This window comes from Vombatus ursinus, unplaced genomic scaffold, assembly GCF_900497805.2.
Source record: "Vombatus ursinus unplaced genomic scaffold, bare-nosed wombat genome assembly UNPS02000577.1, whole genome shotgun sequence".
Lineage (NCBI taxonomy): Eukaryota > Metazoa > Chordata > Mammalia > Diprotodontia > Vombatidae > Vombatus > Vombatus ursinus.
The window spans coordinates 28,684,037-28,711,098 of NW_020940355.1; the positions used below are offsets into that span (position 1 = coordinate 28,684,037).

Here is a 27,062-nt window from a genome sequence, read left to right on the forward strand (position 1 = left end):
TCTTTCTTTCTTTCTTTCTTTCTTTTTTTCTTTCTTTCTTTCATTTTACTGTTGCTTTACTTTTACCTTGGGTCAATGTTAATTGCCATTGTTTCTAAGTGTTTTAATGAAAGTGGTTGACTGTAAATAAAATTCCAATCAGCCTTGGAGAAGACTGTTTTGTCTATGAGGGGACACTCAAACGTGTGTGTGTGTGTGTGTGTGTGTGTGTGTGTGAGAGAGAGAGAGAGAGAGAGAGAGAGAGTCTCTCCTTTTACCCTGGAAGAGTCTCTTTTATTTTCTTATACTTTCGGTATATAGTATATCAAAAAGTAAAAGCCATTTTAAAAGAGACATAATCTTATTGTTAAAGTTTTGCTTTAAAATCCAATCTTTGGAATGAAGGAGATCTTTAGAGGAATGTCCCATGAATCTATGTTTGGCCCTAAGCAGAAGAATTTTTATCAGTAACTTGGCAAAAGTCAAAAATAGTATATTTAACAAATCTGCAGGAGTCAAGATGGCAGATTAGGGGCAGCCACCCAGCTGATGGAGTCACAGATAGGATCACACAAGATTCAATGGCTTCTCCATTAAAGCAGTGAAGAACTTGGAATGTGACATTCCAGAAGGCAAAGGAGCTAGCATTATAACCAAGAATAACCTACCCAACAAAACTGAGTATAATATTGTAGGGGGAAAAGTAGACACTTTATGAAATAGAGGACTTTTAAGCATCTGTGATGAAAAGACCAGAGCTGAATAGAAAATTTGACATTCAAATACAAGACTCAAGAGAAGCATAAAAAAGTAAACACAAAAGAGTAATCATAAGGGACTCAATAAAGTTAAACAGTTTACATTTCTATACAGAAAGATGATATAGGTAACTCGTAAGAACTTTACCATTATTAGGACAGCTAAAAGGAGTTTCCACAGACAGACAGCATGGGTGTGAGTTGATTATGTCGGAATGATCTCCAAGAAAAAATGAAGGAATGAGAAAGAAGAATGCACTGGGAGAAGAGAGAAGGAAGAGATAGAATGGGGGAAATTTTCTCACATAAAAGAAGTACAGAAGAAAGAGCTTTTACAATAGAGGGGAAAATGTCAGGAGCAATGCTTAAACCTCAGTCTTATTGCCATTGGTTCAAAGAGAGAAGAGTATATATACACACACAGCCGTGTATAGAAATGTAACTTATGCAATAGGGAAATAGAAAGGGAAGGGGATTTTAAAAAAAAGGAGGAGATGATAAAAAGGAGGGCAGATTAAGAGAGGCAGTGGTTAGAAGTAAAATAGACTTTTAAGGAGAGACAGGATTTAAAGATAAAAGAAGAAAGAGAAAACAATGGGATGAAGGGAAATAAAAAGGAATCATAACTGTGAATGTGAATGAAATGAGTTTACCCATAAAATAGAAGCAGATCGCAGAATGGATTAGCAACCAGAATCCAACAATATATTGTGTACAAGAGACACACTTGAAACAGAAAGACAGACAAGAGTTAAAATAAAGGGCTGGAGTATCTAATATACTTCAGCTAAATAAAAAAAAAGGCAGGCATCACAATGATGATCTCAGACAAAGCAAAAATAGACCTAATTAAAAGAGATAATCAGGGAAACTACATTATGTTAAAAACCATTAACAATGAGGTGTTATCAAACATTTTTACAGCAAATTTATCTGACAAAAACCTCATTTCTCAAATTTATACTGAGTAAAGAACTGAGTCAAATTTACAAAAATAAGAGCCATTCCTCACTTGATAAATGGTCAAAGGGTATAAACAAGCAGTTTTCAGAAGAAGAAATCAATGCTATCTATAGTCACATGAAAAAGTGCTCTAAATCACTATTGATTGAAGGAATGTAAATGAGAACATTTCATACCTATCTGAAATGACAAAAGCTGGAGAAGCTGAGGGGAAAACAGGTACACTAATGAACTGCTGGTGGAGTAGTGAACTGCTCCAACCAACTATGCCCACAGGGCTATAAAACTGCATACCCTTTGATCCAGCAATCCCACTACTAGGTCTGTATCCCAAAGGGATCAAAGAAAAAGGAAAAGGACCTATATGCACAAAAATATTTATAGCAGCTCTTTCTGTGGTGGCCAAGAATTGGAAATTGAGGGGATGCTCATCAGTTGGGGAATGACTGACTAAGTTGTGACATATGATTGTGATGGGGTACTATTGTACTATAAGAAATGACAAGTTGGGGGGATGGTTTCAAAAAAACATGGCAAGCACCAAGTGAACTGATGCGAAATGAAGTGAGCAGAACCAGGAAATCATTGTGTGCAGTAACAGCAATGTTGTCACAATGATTAACTATGAAAGACTTAGCTAATTAATGCAATGATCCAAGACAATGCCAAATGGAATCATGATGAAAAAATGCTATCTACTTCCAGAGAGAGAACTGATGAATTCTGAGTGCAAATTGAAGTATAATTTTCTCACTTTATTTTTCTTGCTTTTTTTTTTTTAGAAAATACGGTTAATATGGAAATATGTTTCGCCTGATTTCAGATGTCTAATTGATATCACATTGCTTGCTTTCTTAGTGGGTGTGGGAGAGGGTGAGAAGGATGGAGAGAATTTGGAACTCAAAACTTAAAAAGAAAAGAATATTTAAAATAAATAGTAAATAAAAATGTTTAAAAAACACATCTGCAGATTAAAAAAAGTGGGAGGAAAAATCTAACATTACTATGACAAGATACAAAGACTGTCAAAGTTAGAATGATGGTCCAAATTTAATAAGATGAACTTGAATAAGGTTAAACATAAAGTCTTTCATTTGGGTTCCAAAATTAATTTCATGAGTACAGAATGAGGGAAACATGACTAGGCAATACTCCATTTAAGAAAAAGTCTGAAGGTCTTTGTTAGGGGACTACCACCTCCATATGAGTCAGTATCGTTGTAGCCAAAAAGTTAATAACATTGTCAGCTGTATTAAGAGAAGCGTAGTGTCCAGAATTAGGGAGGTGATAATCTGGATCTCGTATGCTATTCTACTCAGGCCACAAAGAGTAGTATGATAAATTTTGGATGCATGCAGGAAGAACATTTGGAGTATATCCAAGGAAAGGTGACTAGGATACTTAGGTATGAGCAAGTAGCTCTAGTAGCCTGACAAACAGGGAAAGAACAGAGTGAAAGGCTTAATAAAAAGGGAAATTTGAGCCCCCACCCTAACTCTCTCCAGGCTCTCTCTCTCTCCCTGGCCTAGGACTAGCTCGCTCACCCCCTCCTGCAGATCGAGATGGTTTCTCAGAAGAGGTGACAGCTACATGCTGTTGCAACACAACTTCAAGGTCCTAGGTGTAACCTTATTGTGGGAAAAATACATGTCTTTAGGGGCAGCTAGGTGGCACAGTGGATAGAGCTCTGGCTCTATCCTGAGCTTTGATCTGAGTTCAAATCTGGCCTCAGACACATAACACTCACTACCTGTGTTACTCTGGGCAAGTCACTTACCCCCATTTGCCTCATCAAAGGAAAAAAAAAAGGGGCAGCCAAGTGGTCAAGTGGATAATGCTCTGGCCTTGAAGTCAGGAGGACCTGAGTTCAAATCCGGCCTTAGACACTTGACCCTTACTAGCTGTATGACACTGGGTAAGTTACTTAACCCCGATTACCTCACCAAAAAGCGAAAAAAAAATACATGTCTCATAATAGCTAACATTTGTATAGCATCTACTTATGTGGCAGGCACTGTGCTAAGTGCTTTACAAATATGATTGCATTGGATCCTCAGAATAACCCTGGAAGGCAGATACTATTATTATCTCCATTTTACAGTTGAGGAAACTAAGGCAGGAGTTAAGTGACTCCTTGAAGATCACATAACTAGATCTCAGGTCTTCCTGACTTCATGCCCATTTCTCTATCCACTGTACCATTTAGCTGCCTGTCTACATTCATGAGTCTCTGCTCCTAGCATTAAGGCTTTCCTGAAATCAGATTAGTTTCCCCTATCAGTTGCAGACCCTGGTTGCTTTGTCAGCTTCTGTGCTTTGTCTTCAGTAAGTAGCTTCTTTTACTGACTTCTCTGAGTCTTTTCAGTTGGCCTGCCTGAACTGTGATTTACAATCCCTTCACTATTCAATTCTCTCCCAGGCTATTCTGGCATTATCAACTTTTTCTTCTTCCCATCTCAACTTCTTGGTGAAATAGTTCAACTCTCCCTTGTCCTCTTCTCTTGAGTCCTTTGCCTCTTTATCATATGGTTGATTGTGCCCTGTCAAGCCTCAGCCTCCCATTCCTTCCACCATTTGCTTTTATGAATGTGCTGCTGAATGAAGATGGAGGAAATCATGCAACTATTTTGACTGGTCCCACTACAAATTAAAGTCATGCAACCTCAACTGGACCCTCACTTCTGCTAGGCAATCTTATTATACCTCCCTCATCAATTCACTGTGCTACTTTCCATGAGGACTCTTCCAATTCTTTCATTTTCCTTGTCCTGTCCCAATCTCTCCGCTGCCCTCCAATCTTGCATCTCCAACTGCCTTTCAGACATCTCAAAATGGATGTCTAGCAGACATCTTGAAGTTAACATGTGCAAAACAGAATTCAATATCTTTCTCCTTCAACCCTTTCCATGTTCCAAATTTCCATATTACTCATGAGGGCACTACCATCCTCCCAGACTCACAACTGTAGAAGACAACGCCATCTTCCCAGACTCTCAGGTTCAAAACCTAGAAGTCATCTTTGACTCTTCCCTTTCTCCCACCTCCCATGTCCAATCTTGAAAACACCCCCCTTCTCTTGTCTGATACTACCACTACCCTGGTGTAGGTCCTCATCACCTTATGCTTGGTCTATTGTAATAGACTGCTGGTTGGTCTGCTTGCCTCTAGTCTCTCCTCACTCCAATCCATCCTCCATATACCTATCAAAGTGATTTTCCTAAATCACAGGTGTGACTATGTTCCCCCACCTTGCCAACCCACCACCAACAAACTCCAGTGGCAACCCAATACTTCTAGGATCAAATACAAATTCCTCTGTTTGGCATTCAAAGCCCTTCATAACCTATCTCCTCCCAGCCCCATTTTTCTGCAATCCAATGACCCTGGCATCCTTTCTGTTCTAATAAGACACTCAATCTCTCAGCTCCAGGCATTTTCTCTGGCTGTTGCCTGTGCCTGGAATGCTTTTCCTCCTCATCTCTGCCTCCTGGCTTTCTTGGCTTCCTTCAGGTACCAACTCAAATCCTGCCTTCTACTAGAAGCTTTTCCCAATTCCTCTCAATCCTAGTACCTTCCCTCTGTTAATTATTTCTTGTTTATCCTATATAGAAAGCTTATGTATACACTCCCTCTTCCTCTCTCCTTCCCCCTTAGATTGTAAGCTTCTTGAGGGCAGGGACTGTCTTTTGCCTCTTTTTGTAACTTCAGTGCTTAGCACAGTGCCTAGCCCATAGTAGGTTCTTAATAAATATTTGATGGCCTAACTGGCTTCTCAAGCTCTGACTCCTCAATTATATGATCTAGCTTCTCATGCCTCAGATAAGGGCCCGATAATATATGGTGACTCATCTCCTAGACTAAGAAACCTCAGGTCCACATTTTTGCCAGATATGATACAGATGTGGTCCCAGAATCCCAAAATATCTTTTTAATTCTGAGTTTCTCATCAATAAACTTCCAAGTCCTAAAAACAGTCTAATACAAATTAGGTGCTAGGAAACAATTCACTGAAACAATCAGTCAGTACTTTTGCCTTAGAGAGAGTCTACTTTCAGATATCACAGTGATAATCTCCTATGTTAAGAGGGGCTATTTTATCTTAGATACTCAGAACCATTGATTTCTTCATAAGCTGCTTTTCTCTATGCTTCTATACAGATGTCCTTTTCCCACCCTTTTCAGTAAATAAAATACCCATATAAGTTAGGGTCCGTATTTACTTCTGGAGGGAAGTAACAGTTGGAGGCATGATGGATTGCCAAAGTAGAAGTGTGGAGTGAGGTAAAGGGAGGGTCAAGAATACCCACTTTAATGGCTCAGGTAATGGGCAAGTGAAAGAAATAAAGGAGTAGATAGAGAAGTAGGAGGAGAATCAGGACAGTATGGTATCTTTGAAGTGGAGGAAAGAGAGAGTATCTGTAGGAAGGAGATAACCAGAAGTTTCAAGCACTATGGAGATGTCAAAGAGGATGAGAACTGAAAAAAGCCATATTATTTGGGTTTTAGAAGATCAATGGTGGCCTTGGAGATAGGAGTTTCAGTAGAGTGGTGGGGATGGAAGCTAGATTGCAAGGGATATAAGAAAGTAGTCTAAGAAGAAGTTGGGGCCATTAGGCATAGACAATTTTTTAAAAAAGAATATGGCTTAAAGGAAGAGCAACAGAAATAAGGGACAGCAATTGGATGGGATAGAAGAAACAAAGAAAGTCCGTTTTGGTAAAGGGGAATCTGAGCATGTTTTGAGACAAATGGAAAGAAGACTGTGGAAAGGGAGACACTGAAGGTACATGAGAGTGAGGGGGGAAGATAGCAGGAACAAGTCTCTAGAAGAAGACAGAGAGAGACAGAGAGACAGAGAAACAGAGAAAGAGAGAGAGAGAGAATGTCTGAGGGAAGGATAAGAATGGGAGAAAGGGTACAAGATTAGCTTTAGTAATAAAAAGAAATACTTCTTCTGACATAAGAGAGGAAGAGGAAAGAGTGAGTTATGAAGCCAAGAAGTTTTGTGAGTGGAAGAGTTAAGGGACATGTTGACATGGCAACGTGGAAAGATCGCTGGATCTGAAGTCAGAGAACCTGGGTTCAAATCTTGCTTCTAATCCTTACTATCTGTGTGACTGTTGGTGAGTTGCAACTTCTCTGAGCCTCTTTTTCCTCATCTCTAAAAAAAATAATGTGAATTGTACTAACTGGCCTCTGAGGCCCCTTCAGGCTCCGGATTTATGACCAAGTAGCCTTGGTCCTTTTCCTTTTCTTGGTGAGATAAGAGGCTAATCATCGTATCTTAAGTATGGTGGATGAAAGTATGGTTAGAGACTTGAGAGGGAGGAATAAAGTTCGGAGTGGTCACTTGGGGGAATGAGATAGAGGGCGGTAGCTGAGCTGTCATTGTTTCTTGCTTATACACCCATTTTTTTTTCTGTCCTCTTCGTCATCATCGTTCCTGGACCAGCACAGAGTTTCATCATTGGGTGTGGGATCCTTCCTAGGTGTGTCATTGAGAAATTTCAAGTTTGCCAAGAAATAATGAAGGCTGACATATGCAGTCTAGCAGCATTCAATCTATCTTAAACAACATAGAAATGACTGCAGTTACACCCTTATCCAGGGAAACAAATTACTTGATAAAGAAATCCTCATTCCCCCATCTATTATGCCAGTGATCCCATTTAAAAATTTTTTTACTTAGTACGCTTGAAAGTTCAGCATTCATTTGAAACTGAACAACCTTTCAAATGAATAACAAATAACTCTTTACTACAATAACATCTGCGCCGAATCTATTATCAAGGGATTATTGGGAACATTTTTAAAAGGAATCTACAACCACCAACATGAAATATAAGCTTCTCTTCCTGCTCAAAATAAAGTATCATAATTCGAGGCACATTCATCAAGTCTCCTCTGCTACACCCACCCTGTACGTCTTTTATTTTTATTTTTTTTAACAGAAACATCTGTTTAGCCAACGCAATTTTACTTTTCTACTCCTTTCCTCTATAACATTACTTAACAAAAAAGAAAATGCAGATTAATAGTATCAGCATATGCTGGGGGGGGATGGGGTGGGAGTGAGGTGGGGGGAAATTTTCATATAGGAAAAAAGACTGCCATGTCAGCAGGCAGCTGATGGGGAAAGGAGGCAAAACTGTAGCAGCCATTGAGGTATTGTGCTCTTGGAATGAAATAGATGGAGTGTTGGAATGCTTTTTAACAGGGTTCCTAGCTGAACTCAGGTAGGTCTGCACAGTGCAAGTTGATGTAGTGGAATGATGTAGTGGATTTCTGGCCAATTAGAGGTCAGCAGGTAATCCAAGAGAAAAAAGTCAATCACATTGGCACTCAGACTATCTAGATTGGCTACCCATGTAGTCTGAATTTATTGGTTAATGGCCAAGCTGCTACTCCACTTTGTGTATTCTATAGACCTGACCTGACTTCCTTAGAGCATCTGCATGCTTTAAATTAAATATAGACAAGAAGGTAGAAAAATAAAAAGGGAATAGGGAGTTGGGTAGGGAAATGTGAGTGGTTATTCATTTTGACCCATTTATTATTAGTTTTTCTACTGATGTTAACAGCAGGTTCACATGACAGGGACTTGGAATGTGTCTATACTCCTCAGATAGTGTTTTGGACAGTTATTCATTTCTGGACATGTTTCTCAAGTCCATTTTCAGAAATAGTAACTCTTAATAATTCTTTCTTGCTGGAGACCAGGGTTCTGCAAAATTCCTCAGGTTGATCTAGAATTTGCTGATTGATGGATAGGATTGATTTACCTCATCCATCCATTTGCTTCTCCAATTCCAATTGTCCAAATTCCCCTAAAATCTGCTTAATTCTTTTGGTTTGTTTAAATAGTAGACAAGGATGGAACAGGAAAAGATTCTGTCCCTAATCTCTTTTGCTTCGTTTGTTTGTAATATTTTTCTTTCTTTCTTCCTTTTTTTTTAATTAGGTCTGGGGAGCTATCCATTTTCTCCAATCACTCAAGCAACAACTGATAGTTCAAAAGCTGACTGACAAGCAAAGGTAATTTCTTAGAACTCAGTCTAATTCTAGAAAAAGCCTGTATTTGTCTTTTAAAATCATTGATGATTTTTGTTGTTGTTGCTTTTCCCAGTCTCTTTGAATGATAGAGTTCAAAAATAACATAGAGGCCTGACTCTTAGGAAAGAGTGGAGTCATGACTAGGTATTTTAGAGCCTAGCCAAGCATCAAAAACAAGTTCTCATGGCTGAGAAGTGGGAAGGAGAATGAAGCAGGGCAGAGGAGGAGAGAACCCACCATCTGGTGATGGGCTTACTATTGATACTAGTTGAAACCTATGTGCTAAGTTGTTCATGGCTGCTGAAGGACTGTCTCTGAGCCCTCTAAATTCATGCCCTGGAGCAAAGCCCCAGGCACCTTACCCTAGTTATGGTTTTGGGAAACAGCAATGTAGATATGGTATAAAACTTAGAAGTTTAGACAGAGAAGACATAATCCAACTCATCCCTTTCCTCCCTGTTCACCTCTAAAAACTGCAGGCATTTTGAGTTGTTTATCACATTTGATTTTTTGCATATGGTTATGTTTCTACACATTCATTTGTACATATGGTTATGTGCATATGGATGAAGATGTATAATTTTCTAAATGAAATTATTCCTGATCCTTGCAGAACAAGTTAGAGTGCAGTTATGCCTCCAGAGACTATTACTCTGGTGTTAGCCCTACTTCACAAGTCTTTTCTTCTTCTATTCCATATGTGTTGGGGGTTGTGTCCTTGGTCTTTATTTCTGCTGTGAGTGAATCAGATTCAAGTGGCTCACAAATCCAGAGGTGCCTTTTGGAGTAAGAGCTGCAAGGCTAGAAAATCAAGATAGCACCAGTGATAGAAATAGATAGGATGTCTGTATCTGGGAGAGCCCCTGATATTTGCTGGATGGATTGATGTATATGGATTGCTTGTGAAGTCTCTACTTAGAGAATGTGAGTTCCTAAGGATGGGGATTACTTTTTGCTTTTCTTTGTATCCTGAGTACTTAGCACAATGCCTGGCATAGAATTTTTGTTGTTTAGTTGTTTTTTATTTATGTCTGACTCTTTGTGACCCCATTTGGGATTTTCTTAGTAGAGATACTGGGGTGGTTTGCCATTTCCTTCTCCAGCTCATTTTACAGATGAAGAAACTGAGGCAAACAGGGTTAAGTGACTTGCCCAAGGTCACACAGCTAATAACTATCTGAGACCAGATTAGAGCTCAGGAAGATGAATCTTCCTGACTCCAGGCCTGGTGCTCTATCTATTGTGCCACTTAATTGTACAGTGTAGGCACAAAGTAGCCACTTAATAAACATTTATTGACTAAATCACTGATGTATATGATATATGTTAACACATAGTATACAACAGTATATAACATATAGAATATATAGAGTGGTATAGTGCAAGGTGTCAAACACACAGAGTGGCCTGCTGTCTCTAGTGCCCCAGCAACACTCCTCACTGCAGCAGGAACTAAATTAAAATGAAATTAAGAAATAACAAAATAAATAAAAATAATAGAAAATAAATAATGATAATTTGTGGTTTTTTAAGTCAATATGTAGCCTGCAAGAATCATTATGACCCTCATTTCTATTTCATTTTGACTCCTCCTCCACCTCCTTCTTCTCCTTCTCCTCCTCCTCCTTCTTCTCCTTCTTCTCCTTCTTCTCCTTCTCCTTCTTCTCCTCCTTCTCCTCCTCCTTCTCCTCCTCCTCCTCCTCCTCCTCCTCCTCCTCCTTCTTCTTCTTCTTCTTTTTGCTTTTTGGTGAGGCAATTGGAGTTAAGTGACTTGCCCAGGGTCACACAGCTAGTAAGTTTCAAGTGTCTGAGTGCCGATTTGAACTCAGGTCCTCCTGACTCCAAAGCCAGAGCTCTATCTACTGGCACCACCTAGCTGCCCCTCAAGTCCTTCTCCTTACATAGGCTAGCTGGGCAACTCTGGAAAAGTCAATCAACCTCTTAGTGCCCAAGATAACTCTCAATTTATAGTCTCAAGATTATTCACAATCTTGAGATTTTTCATAATCTCAAGATTATAAATTGCAGAGCAGGTGCTAAACTGTACTGGCAAAAGAAGTTTCCTTATCAGGAGTTCCATATGCAGTGAGATTATAGTTCTGGTCTAAAAAAAGTGTAGGTAATCCTCTATTAATAATAACTAGTATTGATATGCACTTTAAAGTTTTCAAACTGCTTTCCAAATATTTTTTCAGTGTGACTGATTGATTATTTATCCTTTCAACAACTCTGGGAGGTAAGTACTATTATTATACCCATTTGACAGATGAGGAAACTGAGTGATAGAGGTTAAGTGCCCTTCCAGGGTCACATAGCTAGTAAGTATCTGAGGCTGGACTTAAAATATATCAGGTCTTCCTGACTTGAGGTCTAGTGCTCTATCTACTGTGGCACCTGGTTTCCTAAAATCTTTTTCTGAAGCCTTATCAAGACATGGAAGTGACTCTGTGCTTTTGAAGGAAATGCCAGTGGAGTGTTTAAAATAAAAAAATAAAATTCAAATAAAAACAGTTATGAGGTTTTACCTTAACACCCAAAAAATTATCAAAGCTGATAAAAGCTGGAAATAGGAAATGCTGGACTAATGTATTGTTGGTGCTCCATCAGCCAGCACCACACTATCTGTATGTGGAACCATTGATTATGGCAAATGGAGAAGTTTTGAATGCCGTGGATAAGATTACTTACTTTGGTACTGTACTCTCCAGGGATGTACACATTGATAATGAGGTTGACGCACGCATTGCCAGAACTAGCTCAGTGTTTGGGAGGCTCCGAAGGAAAGTGTGGGAGAGAAAAGGTATTAGACTGACTACCAAACTGAAGGTCTACAGAGCCATTGTGCTGACCTCATTGTGAAACTTGGACAGTATACCCAGGAAATGGAATCGCTTCCATTTGAATTGTCTTAGGAAGATTCTAAAGATCATCTGGCAGGATAAGATACTAGACTCTGAGGTCCTTTCTTGAACTAAACTGCCAAGCATTTGAATTGTACTGCAGAGAGGACAACTCTGATGGGTTGGCCATGTTGTTTGAATGAAAAACATATGCTTGCCTATAACCGGAGAACTCACACAGAGCAACTGCTCATGTGGTGATCAGAAGAAGTGATACAAGGACATTCTCAAAGTTTCACTGAAGAACTTTGTAGTTGATTGCATGATATGGGAGACACTGGCACAGGACTGCCCAGCATGGCGTGCCCACATCAGAAAAGGTGCTGTGCTCTATGAGCAAAGCAGAATTGAAGTAGCTCAACAGAAACACAAGTGTCTATTTTTAGAGACTCCACCCCAAATGTTCACAGGGACTATTTGTGCCCGACCTGTGGTAGAGCATTCCAAGCTCATATTGATCTGATCAGCCACAGTCAGACACACTGAAACTTGACTCTAGCACGGTGATGTCATTTTGGTCTTCTTTGAAAATGAAGGACAACAACCAACCAAAAACCAAACCAAAAACCGATGTGAATGTGACAGAATATTATTGTATCATAAGAAATAATGAATAAGGGGAATTCTTACAACACTTGTATGAACCGACACGATGTGAAGTAAATAGAATCAAGAGAAAAATTATAAAATGACAGCAATAATGTAAAGGACAATAGCGCTAAAAGACATCAGAATTCAGATCAGTGAAATTATCAATCTTGACTCTAGAGAACCGATGATGGAATATGCTGTTTTCATCTCAGTTAAGAGGCAGCGGTCTGTAGGAACAGAATTACTGTAAGTATAAAATAATGATAGCTAGCATTTACATGGAACAGCTAGGTGGCTTAGAGGATAGAGTGCCAGGCCTGAAATCAGGAAGATTTGGCTTTCTGAGTTCAAATCTGGCCTCAGACACTTACTAGCTGTGTGACCCTGGGCAAGTCACTTAACCCTTTTTGCCTCAGTTCCTCACCTGTAAAATGAGCTAGAGAGGAAAATGGCAAACCGCTTCAGTATCTTTGCCAGGAAAACCCCAAATAGGGTCACAAAGAGTCAGACACAACCAAAAAATGACTAAATAACAACATATGCTATGCACTGTGCTAAGCACTGGGGATACAATAGGCAAAAGGAAGTCATTGCCCTCAAGGAGCTTACAATCTAGTGGAGGAGATTACATGCAAATACAAAGCAAACTATACATAGGACAAATAGGAAAAGATTAAACGAGGGAAGGTACTAGAATTAAGAGGGTCTGGGTAATGCTTCCTGTAGAAGGTGGGGTTTTAGTTGTGACTTAAAGGAAGCTGGGGAAATCAGTAGTTGGAGCAGAGGAAGGAGAGCATTCCAGGCATTCGGGGCAGCCAGAGAAAATGCCCAGAGCCAAGAGATGGAGTGTCTTGTTCGTGGGACAGCCAGAATGCCCGTGTCACTGGCTTGAAGAGTATGTGTTGGGGAGTAAGGTGTAAGGAGAGTGGAAAGGGAGGGGGAGGTTAGGTTATCTAGTGCCAACCATGTGCCAAACGCTGTGCAAAAGCATCAGTAAGATACACACACATCATTTCCTGTGCGAGATCCTCATGCTCTCTGCGCCTGTCTTTGTGTTTTACTAGTGTTCTACTCATCGGAAGAAGGCGACTAGAATCACTGAATCACAGTCACGTAAGGGAGTTCAGAGGCCACATGGCGTAACTCGTAGCTGAAAAAGACTCCCTCTGCCTTCCCCACACCTAAAATGCATCTGACAAATGGCTAGTCATCTCTTACTTGAAATTCTCCAGTGAGAGGTACATGCTAATTCTTGACGCTCCATTCCACTTTGGTATAGCTCTAATTGTCTACTATTCTAATTGTTTAACTGCTACTCTAATTGTCTAATTATATCATTTAATTGCATTGTCAGCCTACAGAACTGGGGTTCTTATTCTTTTTTTGGGTGTGTCACAAACCCCTTTGGCAGTCTGGTAAAACCTTTCAGATTACAGTTTTTGAATACACAACATAAAATACATAGGATTAGAAAGGAACCAATTCTATTTCAATAGCTATCAAAATAAAACTAAAAAGTTCACAAACTCTAGGTTAAGACCCCCTTCTACAGAGCTTACCTATTTGTGAGTGTATGTGGGACAGATAGTACAAATGGACAGTGACTTAAGCTTAGAATTAACTAGGAAAAAGGGAGAGAGCTAGAATGCTTTAAGGGAATGGGAAAGTTCCTTTAATAACTGCAAGCATGTCCCAGAAACAAAAACCCATCTTTTTAGCACCAGTGTTTTTGTGTAGTTAAGAGACTTGGAACATAATGGTCTCCAAAGAATTGATAATGAGGATCATGCAGAAGGCAATTGAGAAGTTGCATGGTGGGTGTGAACAGGCTGTAACATATAACCAATGAGGAACTGAAAAGAGTAACAGAAATAAAAGATGTCATCACGGAAATGTATGATAAGAAAAGATCGGCTGGTCATGTGACAAGGACAAAGGATGACAGGTTGACAGCCTGCGAATTCTACTGGCCACCTTGCCATATCAGGAGAAAACGAGGAAGCTTTGAATCCTGTGTGGAACACATGGAAGGACACAGGCAGAGTAGCACAAGATGGACTGCTGGGGATGGCTTATGACTGGCATCATTAGAGAAAACATCCAAATGGCTGAGATCTGAGATCTATCTGAATGTTTGGGAATTTTGAGTATATGAGTTCCTTGAGGGTAACAATTATTTTAATTTTTGTCTTTTTATCTGAAACACTTAGCAAAGTTATGGCTCAGAGTGCTAAGTGAATATTATTGAAATGAATTAAATTTTAATCAGTCTCTTTACTTGTTTTCACCTCTTTTTTCCCTCTGCTTCTTCTCTCCCCTTCATAGTGTCCACAGATTATAAAGTACTGAGGAAAATTAATTTTAATGCTGTATCTTTTGGTTATTAATATTAATTTATAATATTCTGTGAGAAATGAAAGAGTTAAGTTTCCACATAAGTAGATAAGAAATCAGCACAGACAGACTAACTTTTCCGTCGGGGGTTGGGGGAGAGTGATAACACAATTCTAAGCACATAATGTATGTTAGGGGTGGGGCAAATACGAAAGATTGTAACCCAGAAGGATTAGGACCAATTCTGATCCAGAAGGGAGGAGTTGGGCAATTACTAACCGTAAAACTTGCTCTGGCTTCTTTTACGCACCCATTTTCTCCCCTTCCAAGGAGATGTACCCGCTTCTCGAGAGAATCAAAAGGACATACTTAAACCTCTCTAATAAAAAGCCTTTGAGACACCAGTCTTCGGAACTGAGTCTGGGGTCATCTTTATAACAATTCCTTTCTCTGTTTAAAATCTCCACTTCTTAGTTTTAGCTCACATAGAAAAAAGTTTAGGAACATGTTTATCCCATAGACAAAAGCTAAATTGAGCTGTTTTAAAAAACTAAATTCACTATCAAGAGTTAATAAGAGTCATTCGTGTGACCTTGGTCCTTTCATTAGAGTTTGGAGCAATCTGGCCCATGAAGGAGAAAAAAATCTTATCAGGGTTCTCAGATTGCTAGAGGGACCTCAAAACTCATGACCAAGCCTCAGTTCTCAGCTGACCTCCCCACCTTACCCCAAAAATAATTGAGAGGAGTTAAGAGCTCTTAGTCCACTTCCTCATTTAATATCCACCAATCCGGATTGCTTTTCTCTTGCCTGGGGTGTTCCCAGTAATTTGCTGTCAGGAAGACAGACCTGCATTTATATAGGTGTGGGACTTTCCCTTTGGGTCTTTGATTACCAAGAAAAATCATTGACTATCAACTTCATGATTACTGGCTGGACTAATTAATAAATTGATTTTTAATATCAGGAAACTTTGCCTCTCATATTTTATTCCTGGCACTACCTGTTGGCAGAAATTCTATCTGTTCTTTAATACTATGGAGTCAAACTCAAATAGAAATGGGGGGGGGTCACTATTCTTTAACTGAGGATCCCTATGGGCTACACCTTGACTTAGTTTAAAACTGTAATATTGTCTATGTTTTATTGTATTTTTTTTGTTCATATTGTTAAATATTTTCTAATGACATGTTAATCTGGTTCCAGCCAAACTGGGGAATGTTTTGGGCTGCAGGTAGCAGGCAGGGGGCCTGTTCAACACTTTTGCTCCAAAATATATCCTATCCTTGAGACCTGGTACCCTGCTATGCATTTTAATACAAACCCTTGACTTAGACTATTAAATTTTTGTTTTTGTTTGGTGATAGCTCCTTCGTCTACTATCTGATTCCTTAGAATTAGATGTTATTGATAGGGGTGGATGTTTTCTGATGTGAATCTTTGTATTTTTTTTCTCTTTCTCTCCATCTCTGTCTCTCTCTCTTACTCCTTAAGCGAGACTATCCTTTAGCAACTCTAAAATTTAGTTACTCAATTTCACATTCATTTCCTGCTCATCTAGGGAAATTCATTGTTATAGAGGATCTCTGAGTCTGGATTGATGGCTTGATCACCTTCATCATCTGCTTTCAATTCAATTTAATACTCTTTTGTAGGCTATTAAGTCTTGTGCTGGGATGCTGAGATAGATGCAAAGATGAATATGTTGGCTGGCTCAAGCCTGAGAAGTCTATTTGCCAGACATACTTATATGCAAAGATAGGAATCTGGGGAAAAAAAATAGAGTTTGAAGCACAAGGCATAACCTCTGTAGAAGTCTCTCCTAGTTTTTTTCTTGCTTTCCTCTATCTATTCATTTTCATGGTAGGCCCAGTAGATATCAGGAGTGGAGAAAAAAACAAAACAAAACAAAAAACTAGTCATAAAAACTCACAAAGTTCTAATGAGTTTTCTTTGTCAGAGTTCTCTGAAGCAAATTTTTGGTTGAACAAATTACAAAGATTTTTTTCTTCAAAAGTCAAATAGAGGCTTGGAACAGGATAAAGGGAATTTAAAAAACAGACTTGATTTTAGCCTGGGAATATCCTTCCTACTTTCTGTTCTTGCCCATTAGCTGGATGTGGTGGTTTATATAACCATAACCATGGGTTAAAAGAGCTGTTATCCCTCTCTCATCAAAGAAATGCTTTCTAATCATTGCATCTTTGTAGAAAAGAGCCACGACAGTCATCAGGTGGCACTGAAGAGATGAAGCTCAGGCATCGGTAGTGGGAGTGAGCTATAGCCACACACCTAGTGGAGATGCCAAGCAGAAACCATGGGACTAGCAGAAAACTACCCGTGAGTCAATTGAGGGGATTAGGACAGCAAGTGGTCAATTGTGGGAATTGAGTGAATCACATTGGCTCCATCCTGTGACTCAATCCCGGAGCTAGCTTAGTTTCTATTCAATTATGGGTCTAGTCTAATTTCTGTCTTGTTAGAAAACTTTATTCAATTGTGGGAATTGAGAGAAAACCTTATTACATTGTTTGAATGTAGCTGAATATGAGTGGTAAAATGGACCACTTCTTCTTGCTACTTAGAGGTCCTTAACCAAGGACCTACATTATGCTGACCAGAAACTCAGCCCGATCCAAAGATTGATGTAAGGAATTTTCTCACAACTGCACATTTTAAGTAAACCATGGTTGGTTGTTGTTCTTTGTTCTCAGAGAGGAGCGAAATGACATCACCAAGTTAGAGTCAAGTTTCAATGTGTCCGACTATGACTGATCAGACCAATACAACCTCAGAATGCTCTACTACAGGTGGGGCACAGATAGTCCATGTGAACATTAGGGGTGGATTCTCTAAGTTTGTGAATCTTGCATTTCTCTTGAGCTATTTCAATTCTGCTTTGCTCATAGAGCACTGCACCTTCTCTGATGTGGGCATGCCGTTCTGGGCGGTCCTGTACCAGTGTCTCCCATGTCGCACAATCAATTCCAAAGCTCTTCAGAGACCTTGAGAGTGTGCTTGTGTGACTGATATTTTGTATCTCCCAAGAAAATTAATAGGTAAAGGGAGGCAAGAACAACAACAAAAACTGGGAAGATTTATCATCTTTCACATGCAAGTAAGCTCAGTGACAAACCTCCCAAGCTTTGAACCATCACATAAGTAAGACAAAGTCCCTTTCTTCAAAGAGCTGTCTACCTACTATGGAAGATAATGCAAGCAACATATGTACATACATACATATATATATGTAACACATATACACACTACATATATAATGCATACATATATACACTATATATATATATATATATATACACACACACACATACACAGACACATGTAATACAATGGAGGTGTGATAAGCGATGTAAAAGACATGAAAAAAGTGCAGCAGAAGGAGAAATTATTCCTGATCCAGGTACTGGGGTATGTGTGTATGTGTATGTGTGTGTGTGGTGATTCAGGGAAGAATTCATGGAAAAGGGCACATTTGATAGAGGCAGCTAGCCTTAGACCTGGAGTCACGAAGACCTGAGTTCAAATGTAGCCTCAGAGCCTTACTTGCTGTATGACCCTGAGTAAGTCAGTTCACTTCTATTTACATATATTTCCTTATCTGAAAAATGGGGATAATAAGGTACCTCCCTCCCAGGGTTATTGTGAGAATCAAATGAGATAATAATCTTAAAGCATTATATAAATGTTAGCAATTATTATTTGATCTGGGCTTTGAGGGATGGGTAGGATTAGCACAGGCAGAAGGAGGAGGCAATATAATGAGGATTGGCATTAACATGATTATTAATATTTTAATAGTTCAATGGCTCTAATTAAACAAATAAGCAATAGGATTTGGGTTTGTGAGCAAACAGGATGCTCCTTGATTTTATCTTAGGTGTCAAACCCTTCCCTGCAGTTGAAGAAAGTGCTGAACACAGTGGGTAGGCCTCCTGGTGTTAGCAGGAAACCAGTAGTAATCCCCCAATGCGGAATACAAACAGTGTCGTTTGCTCTCATGGCTTCTGACGCTGAAGCAAGATGAAAATGAGAGGAAGCGACTTGGAGAAAAATAGTTAAGCAGTCACAGAAATGTCCATTGTCTCTAAGCTAAAGTTAGCTTGTATAGAAGTTCCAATTCCAAACCTGTCATCTGGCTTGTATTAAATCCCTTTTGCTAAGTTCAAAGGTTTGTCATGGTTGTTGCTTTGACAATCCTCTTAATCTTCCAATCACAACAGGTGGCGAATCCTCTAATCTTCCTTCTCAGCCTTACTAAAATGACTGTCAGTCAGGGCCGAGATTAGAGTTCTCAGATGGAGGGAGGTATTAGATTAAAATTTGAATTTTATTTTCTGCTTGAATCAGATTGGAGAACTGTAGTTGAGGATGAGGGGCTTCAAAGGGCTAGTTAATTTGTTTAATTTCTCAGTTGAATAATACAAAGAGAGTTGATTGCATTGAATTTTTACTGCTGCTTAAAAAAATCAAAACCAAAAGCAGAGGTTTGAACCTTTCTAAAACTAATTACCACAGAGCAAAGATAGTCTATGAGATGCTGCATTTTATGGTATAATCTCACTTAACATAATCACACATCTGGAACCCTGGAGCCATGGGGTTTTCCTACTTGGGAGTGATTAACTCTGTTCTATCTCGGGCATCTTTACAATTTATCTCAGGAATTATTGAAGTACACTGCTTGGCATTTTCAAGGGCTTATAAACTCAACATGATTTACTTAAACGCTAGGTAATTTATACCTAGGGAATTTCCCTGAATGTTATTTTCAACCATTTTTTTTTCTTCCACAACTGCACTTTCGGTAAGAAGAAATAAAAGTTTTTCTAAAAGTTGGACTTTCCTGTCTGTCTGTATTTCTGTTCTCATCTATCTATCTGTCTGCCTGTCTGTCTGTCAGAAGCTGTCATTAATTCAAGCCTGTACTCAGTTTCCTAGGGTAACAGGTCAGAGGTAGCATGAGCAACCAGAAGTCATAGATTTCAAATACAGACTCTCAAACTTCATTCTAATTAGTAGTCTCAGCTTCTTTGCCACCAAACCTTTCTCTCAGAGCAGCCAGCGATGAATGAGATGAGCTGCTCTAAATTATATCTCTTTTTCTATCTCAAGCCCCTTCTCCAATCCTGATCCTCCTCACCACCCTTAGGTAGAATTGCTGATTGTTAGAATGGCCACAGTATAGCCCAATAGAAAGCTATGGCCTGGATAATGTACAAATTGGACAATTATCCCCTGGATGATCACTGTTATATTTAGTGTAATGGGAAAATATAGATCATTAAAAGAAACGTGACATACATATGTGAACTGTAGCTTCTCCCAGCAGCTTCTTCTTGAAAATTGGAAAATGCATGTTTGTTTATATCTTTCTAATGGATGGTCAGTGAAACTGGATTTCATTTTCATCATTCTCAAAGTTTTGATCTCAAGATTCTCCCAATCCAGATCTGATTTGAGAATATCAATTGCAGCTCCTCGATTTTTTCCCTTTAGATTTAGCTGTTTATTGGCAGCAAGGACATTCTCCTTTAACATTTTAACAAACACCAGAGAGGTGACTAAGGACTTCTATCTTTCTATCTTCTCTAAGAAAGATTAAGAAGAAAATCCTTAAAACTGGAGATAGGAAAGACTTATGAAGTCAACAGATTCCATTCCAGTGTGATACAGGGGAAAAATCACTGACTTTGGAGTTAGCCTACCTGTGATGTTTATTTTTGTGTGACCTTGGGGATGTTGTATAGACTCCTCAGGCCTAAATTCGTGGTTGTTTGGTCATTTCACTTGTGTCCTACTCTTCTCGACCCCATTTGGTGTTTTCTTGGAAAGATACTGGAGTGGTTTGTCATTCCCTTCTCCAGCTCATTTTACAGATGAGAAAACTGAGGCAAACAGGGTTAGATGACTTGCCCAGGGTTACACAGCTAGTTAAGTGTCGGAGGCTGGATTTTAACTTTGGAAGATTAATCTTCCTGACTTTGGGCCTGGCACTCTATCCACTGAGCCACTTAGCTGCCCCAGACCTAAGTTTACTATTTAGTAAAATAAGGGATTTTTGTACTAGATGGCTTCTAAGGTCCCTTCTAACTCTACTTCTGTAATGTTTTCACTGTTTTATTTTTAATTAAAATTTTATTGATATATTTTATTTTTTATATCACATTCATTGTGCAGTATATTCCTCTTCAAATCATCCCTTATAATAAAGAATCAAAAAATGAAAAAAATTAGCTCACCAAAAACTAGCAAATATAACAAACACATGCCTTGTTTTCCACCTCTGTAAAGGACAAGGCAGCTAGGTGGCAAAGTGGATAGAGTGCTTGACTTGGAGTCAAGAAATGAGTTCAAATCTTTCCTCCAACACTGAATAGCCATGTAATCCTGGGTAAGTCACCTAACATCTCCCAGTCTCACTTTCCTCATATGTAAAATGGGTTTAATAATAGCACCTACCTCACAGAGTTCTTGGAGGAGCAAGTGAGATTATATTTGTAAAGATCTTTGCAAATCTAAAAGTGTTTTTATAAATGCTTCTTCTTTATGACCAAGCCTGGTTCTTATAACTTCACGTTCTTGAGTTTCATTTATTTTGCTACTGTTTTTAAATTTTCATTTACATTGTTATAGACATTATACATGTAGTTTTCTCAATTTGCTTACTGGTTTTTACATCAGTTCATGCTTTCTCATGCTTTTCTAAATGATTCATATTCATTATTTGTCATAGTACAGCAATAGTCCATTACATTCATGTATTTCCATTTACTTTGGAAGGATTATCTTGCTTGCTCTGATATGCACTTTAGGCAAGGCAGATTTATCTCCTAGGGTTTTAGAGTCAGATAGAACTTTGGAGGTCACCTAGGACAATGTCCTCGGGACAGCTAGGTGGGTCAATTGGATAGAGCACTCTGTTTGGAGTCAAGATGCCTGAGTTCAAATCCGGTTTCAGACACTTACTAGCTGTGTGACCCTGGGCAAGTCAATTTGCCTTTGTTTGCTTCAGTTTACTCATCTGTAAAATGTGGATAATAATAACGTCTCCCTCTTGGGGTTGTTACAAAGAACAAATGAGATAATAATTTTGAAGTGCTTAGCACAGTGCCTGACATATATGTGTTACACGAATGTTAGCTAATATATATTTTATATTTCTATAAACTATTTTTATTACACATTGCTATTTGTAAATGTGTATGTATACATACATATATAGATATACATATATGCACACCTCCATGTTGTCTATTTCATTAGAATATGAACTCCTTGAGGGCAGGGACTATTTTTGCCTTGGAATTTAGCATAGTGCCTGCCATAGCACATGTTTTATAAAGGCTTGTTGACTGACTGACAAGAGGCTTTTAGAAATACTCAATATATTTTATTGCTTTCCCATTTCCAGTAAGTGCCTAGATAGGTTCAATGCCCTGCAATCGTATATAGTATATATTTCCCTGGAGCTCTATTTCCTAATGCAATACATTTTTCTCTAAGTGGTATTTTCACTCTCACACTTGTCCTAAAGTCTGTTTTTTTAAATGCCTCTTCTAATTACATTCCTTGCCCGGATCCACACAAGGCTACACAATCCTTACAACTTGCTGTATGACCAGTTAGGGCCCCTTCTCCCTGGTTTTTCTTTGTTCTCAGATTCCCCTCCTCTTCCCGCCCATGTAGAGAGTGCCAGATGGCTCTCATACTTTTTGTTTGTAGAAGATAATGCATTGGGTGCATACAACTGCTTTCTTCTCTAGTCAGCCTTCCCCCCCCCCCCCTTTGTCTTGACTCTTCTCTGATAAATATCATCTATTAGTTCGCCAAGAACATTCAGAAAAAGGGTGCTGATGTGGTACTGTCCTATTTAGCAGCAGAGGGCACTGTGAGTACGCTTTCTATGGTTCCTAAAATGAGCAAAGCTGGGGGAAGGAGCAAACGTGTAGTTCTGTACAGAGCTATGTCTTTGTTGAGACTGATTACTCCTCAAAATAATCCTTTTCTTTCTTAATGCCTTCCATATTTCTGTTTAGCAGAGGTGTAGAATGGGACACAATGTTTCTTATCCCACATACCTAAGCACAGACCTAAGCACGGACACTGGCATAGGGTGTGCTGGGGGTGCACAAGTGCACTTTAAAGGCTCAAAAAAATTGCTTTTGGTAGTTCATACTTTATTTCTTTAGTTTTTTATTTTAAAAATTCATTTTGATGAAATTTTAGTTTTTTTAGTTTATATGATAATAAAATACATCCTTTATGATTGATATTTAATAAATGTTCTTAAAAATATTCCCAGGGTACACACCCTAATGAGATTTGTTATGTGTTCTTATGACTTTATGGCATCCATTCATTCACCAGCAAGCATTTATTAAGTGACTACATGTGCCAAGCTAGCTAGGCACTTGGGTTTAAAAAAAAATTGAAAGTCTCTGACCTGTAGGAGCTTATGTTCTATTGCCACAATAGTGATTTCTCCTTATTTTAATATCATAGATTTTCCACACATTGAGGGTCAGTGTTGTCTACTTGTTTTAGCATAGTATGGGGAAAAATATGAATCTGGAGGGCAGTAGCATAAATTGAAATTCTGGGTCCTCAAGTCTAAATTTTCCCTTGGTTCTTGAGATTATAAGAAGTCTCAATTTATTTAAATCCTTATACATGTAAAGAATAGGCATTAGGAATGGCCTCTCAGGAATTCTTCTGTCCCCACTTTCTGCACTTGGGATTTCTCTCCCTTCCTCCTTCCCATTCCCCTTATTTCTGCATACCCTGCTACTTCCTGGGATTACCCTTCTTCTCCCAGTCTTAGTTTCTACTCTTTGCGTTCATGTAGTGTTATGGAATACCTTCAGTATCAGAAATAGCTAGGGGTTGTAGAGGGTAGAGATGAACAAACCCTTGAATGAATGAAAACAACAACAACAACAACAACAACAACAACGTATTTTAGGCATTTGTTATGTGTCAGATGTTGCAGGTGCAAATAGAAAAAGAGAGGCAGTACCTGCCTTTAAGGAGCTGACATTCTTAAATGGGAAGACGACACATGAAAAGGATAAGTGGCCAGGGAAGTGAGTCACTTGTGACTAATGAGTCACGGGCAATGATGAGTTGATATGTAAGGTAGTCAACTGACATGCCCTTTCCAGATTTAGTGGCACTTTGGATTTGATTATTGTGCCCAACCAAGAAATGGAAAGGGGCCAGGAAAAAGTACTTGGAAATATGAAAACGGCAAGATGGCCTGGGTTGGTAGCTGGATGGCTGAATGGGATATGAAGGTAAAACAAACACTTATGGCCACTTCTTCCCGCAACTGTCCAGTCACCATTGTTGAGTAGCTGCTGAAGCTCCTAGTCAATGAAAATACACATTATCAGTCTTTTTTTTTTTTTTTAAATTTGGGGCTAAGAGTTATTTCCATGCTTTGGTTAGTAGTTTTTTTTTTTTTTTGTCAATCTAATTATAAAAAATGTTCTCAGAGATCTTTTCTTTCCAAGTTGCAGGCTTTGGCCTATGAGTTCTTTTTCGTTGCACAATCCTCTTTGCGCCATCGTTAATCAAACCCTGCTTGGGAGTCACGGTTTTTGGTAAGAGTCGGGGCTGAGCATTACAGGAGCTGTAAAGCTCATGGTAGAGGTGTGACCCAGGTGAGTAAAAGGTTGGGGGGGTGGAGTGGTGGCACAGAAGACAGTCTGAACACACTAAAAATCAGAGCATTGCATTGGGTCGCTGTTTTCTGGGGGTAAGAGTAACCTCCAAATGTAGGTAAGCAGACTTCTTAAAGAACTTGCCTAGGAATCCTTAGTAAATGTCCAGCTATAAAAGGCTGTCACTCCTGCTGTTCTGTGAGTATGGCACATGTATTCTCATTTCTCTCCCTGTTTGTTGAGGCCCTATACCCCCTCCCCCCTAGTCTGGAATTTCATTATCTCCTCCTCCTATTCAGATCTTATCGAATTTCTCATGGCAAATCATTTTATCTCTCTGTCTCAGTTTTCCCATCTGCAAAATGAGGTAGCTCAATTAAATGATGCTAAAAATCCCTCCCAACTCTAGATCCTATGATCCTATCATCTTCCCATCTCACAGTGTTTATCTCATCTCTGAACTCCCACAGTTCTTGAGTCTATACCACATAGTTCAGCAATTCCAACCTTGCTTCTGACACGTACTGTCTGTGTGACCCTGTGTAAGTCACTTAATAGCTAATATAATAATAGCTAACATTTATATAGCATCTACTATGTACCAGGCACTGTGCTAAGCCCTTCACAGTTACTATCTCCTTAAATTATTGTCTCATTTGATCCTCACAACAGGTCAGATCTTCCTGACTCTGGGCCAGGTGCTCTATTCATTGTGCTCCCTAGCTTGCCTTAACCTCTAAGTGCTTAATATTATATTACAAAGCAGGTATGTTATTGATCTACTTTGGGAGAGGGAGTTTCTTACACCAAAGAAATTATCAATCTGGTAATGAATGGTGATGAGATAATAACAAATCACATTTATATAGAGCTTTAAAAATCACAAAGTGCTTTATATCTATTCTTTCATATATTCCTCATCATAATCCTATGAATCAATGTCATTAGCTCCATTTTGCAGATGAAGAAGTTGAGATTCAGAAGGGTTAAATGTGTTGCTCAGGGTCACACAGCTATTAACTACCTGGGGTAGGATTCCATCCCAGGTCTTCTTGACTCTAGGCACAGTGTTCTATCCAGATTATACATGTAAAGTGCTTTTCCAACTTTAAAATACCATATAAATGTTAGTTATTATATTATTATAATTCATTGTTTTGTATTTGCTGGTCACCTCTCTGAATAGACTGTAAGTTCCTTTAAGAAAGGGATCACCATTTTACTGTTTTTTTCTGTCCACCATAAGCATTAAGCACTGTGCCCTTTGTAGGAGTTACTCAGTTACTTAATTGCTGACCAATGGATATAGACATGAACACCTAGTGAATATCACTAGGCAAAGGAACTTGGTCCCTGTTTAGTCAGAACTAAGATCACTGATGAGGAGATGTAACTCAAATGCAACTCAAATTTAACTTAATTGCATTCCATTGTGAAACACATGTTGTTGAAGTGGAAGAGGGATACTCATTGATTTATAAAATACCTTCTCATTTAAGAAGCACATGAGTAAATATATTGCTCATTATATTGGGAAAACTGCAGTCCCATGATCCATGTAGGTAAAAATATAGCAGTAAAAGCTTCCTCAGGAATGCTTTTATGTGGCCAGTTTGTTTGTCTTTTGATGCTGGCCTGGAACAATAATTTTCTACAATTACCCTGGCCCAGAATAGGATGCAAACCTCATGGAGCTTTTGTCTTATGGATTAATACCCACTCAAGTCTAGACTGACATCATCATTTTTCTTTCATTTGGTTCTTAAGTCACATCCAGGACTTCAGAGATGAAAAGTCAGCCCACTAACCTTCTGATTACTAACCTCCCTCCAAACCTGGATATTGCATAAGTTATTAGAATAATAACAGTTGAAAGCAATAGTTATGGAAAGGGAATGGAAGAGTGTGCTTGCTTTACTGGAAGCTCTTTTGTTTTATATAAGGGTATCAGGATTCAGCTTTACACCTGAACCTGGTTAAGTTAGAAGCACATTGAGAGTGCCATAAGTGGAGCCTCAGAGGTATAAAGTATGATAAAGTATGCTGTGCAGTTAGCAATGGGGCTTGATTAGCAGGAAGGGATAAAGGCTTATTGGTATTCCTCACTTAGAAATTCAGTTGACAGGATTATGAATTTAAACAATGAATTTCCTTAGCAACACTTTCTCTCTTAAAAGCATTACCTCCATACTGCCTTCCTCCATTAAAACAAACAAGCCAACAAAAAAACTTAAAGAATTTTGGAATTATATGTCACCATCATGAAATTGTTATATTGTCCCTTCTCCTGTCCTTAGCTGTAGTCCACAGTTCCTGAGACTGTTAGCTAAGATCTGACTGTGATCGACACTTTGCCAGGCTCAGGAAGCACTGTGTAAGTCTATCAGCAGCACCTTAGTTAGAATGTCCGCCATAAATTAAATGAACCATTGGTTGTGAGTGGAATAGTCAAAATAGGCATAATCTGTAAAACCAGTCAACAGCTAACTAGTCGGAGCAGACATGGGGTAAGATTTTATTAGGCAAATTTTGGATATTTCGGATTCTATTTTCTCCTTCTATTCAAGGATAAATTTGCAGAGATAATACAGAAAATTATTGAAAAAGTGCAACAATAAGTAAACTAATTACCTTGCATATAAAGTAACAAGTATCAAATCGTGGCAAAGAAGAATTAGGTTTATTCTTCTTGGAACTAGAGGGCAAAACCCTGAGCGATGTGTAGAAGTTGTAAAGAAGGAAGTTTAGGCTTGATGTAAGGGCAGAGGGTTGGGGGTGGGGGAACCTCCTAAGAATTGAAG

General features: G+C 38.9%; 1 protein-coding gene across 1 annotated transcript in view; it reads right to left on the minus strand.

The window, feature by feature from the left end:
• CNGB3 (cyclic nucleotide gated channel beta 3) overlaps positions 1-27,062 on the minus strand; it is a 188,358-nt gene that overhangs the window by 95,336 nt on the left and 65,960 nt on the right. The gene's annotated exons all lie outside the window — the stretch shown is intronic.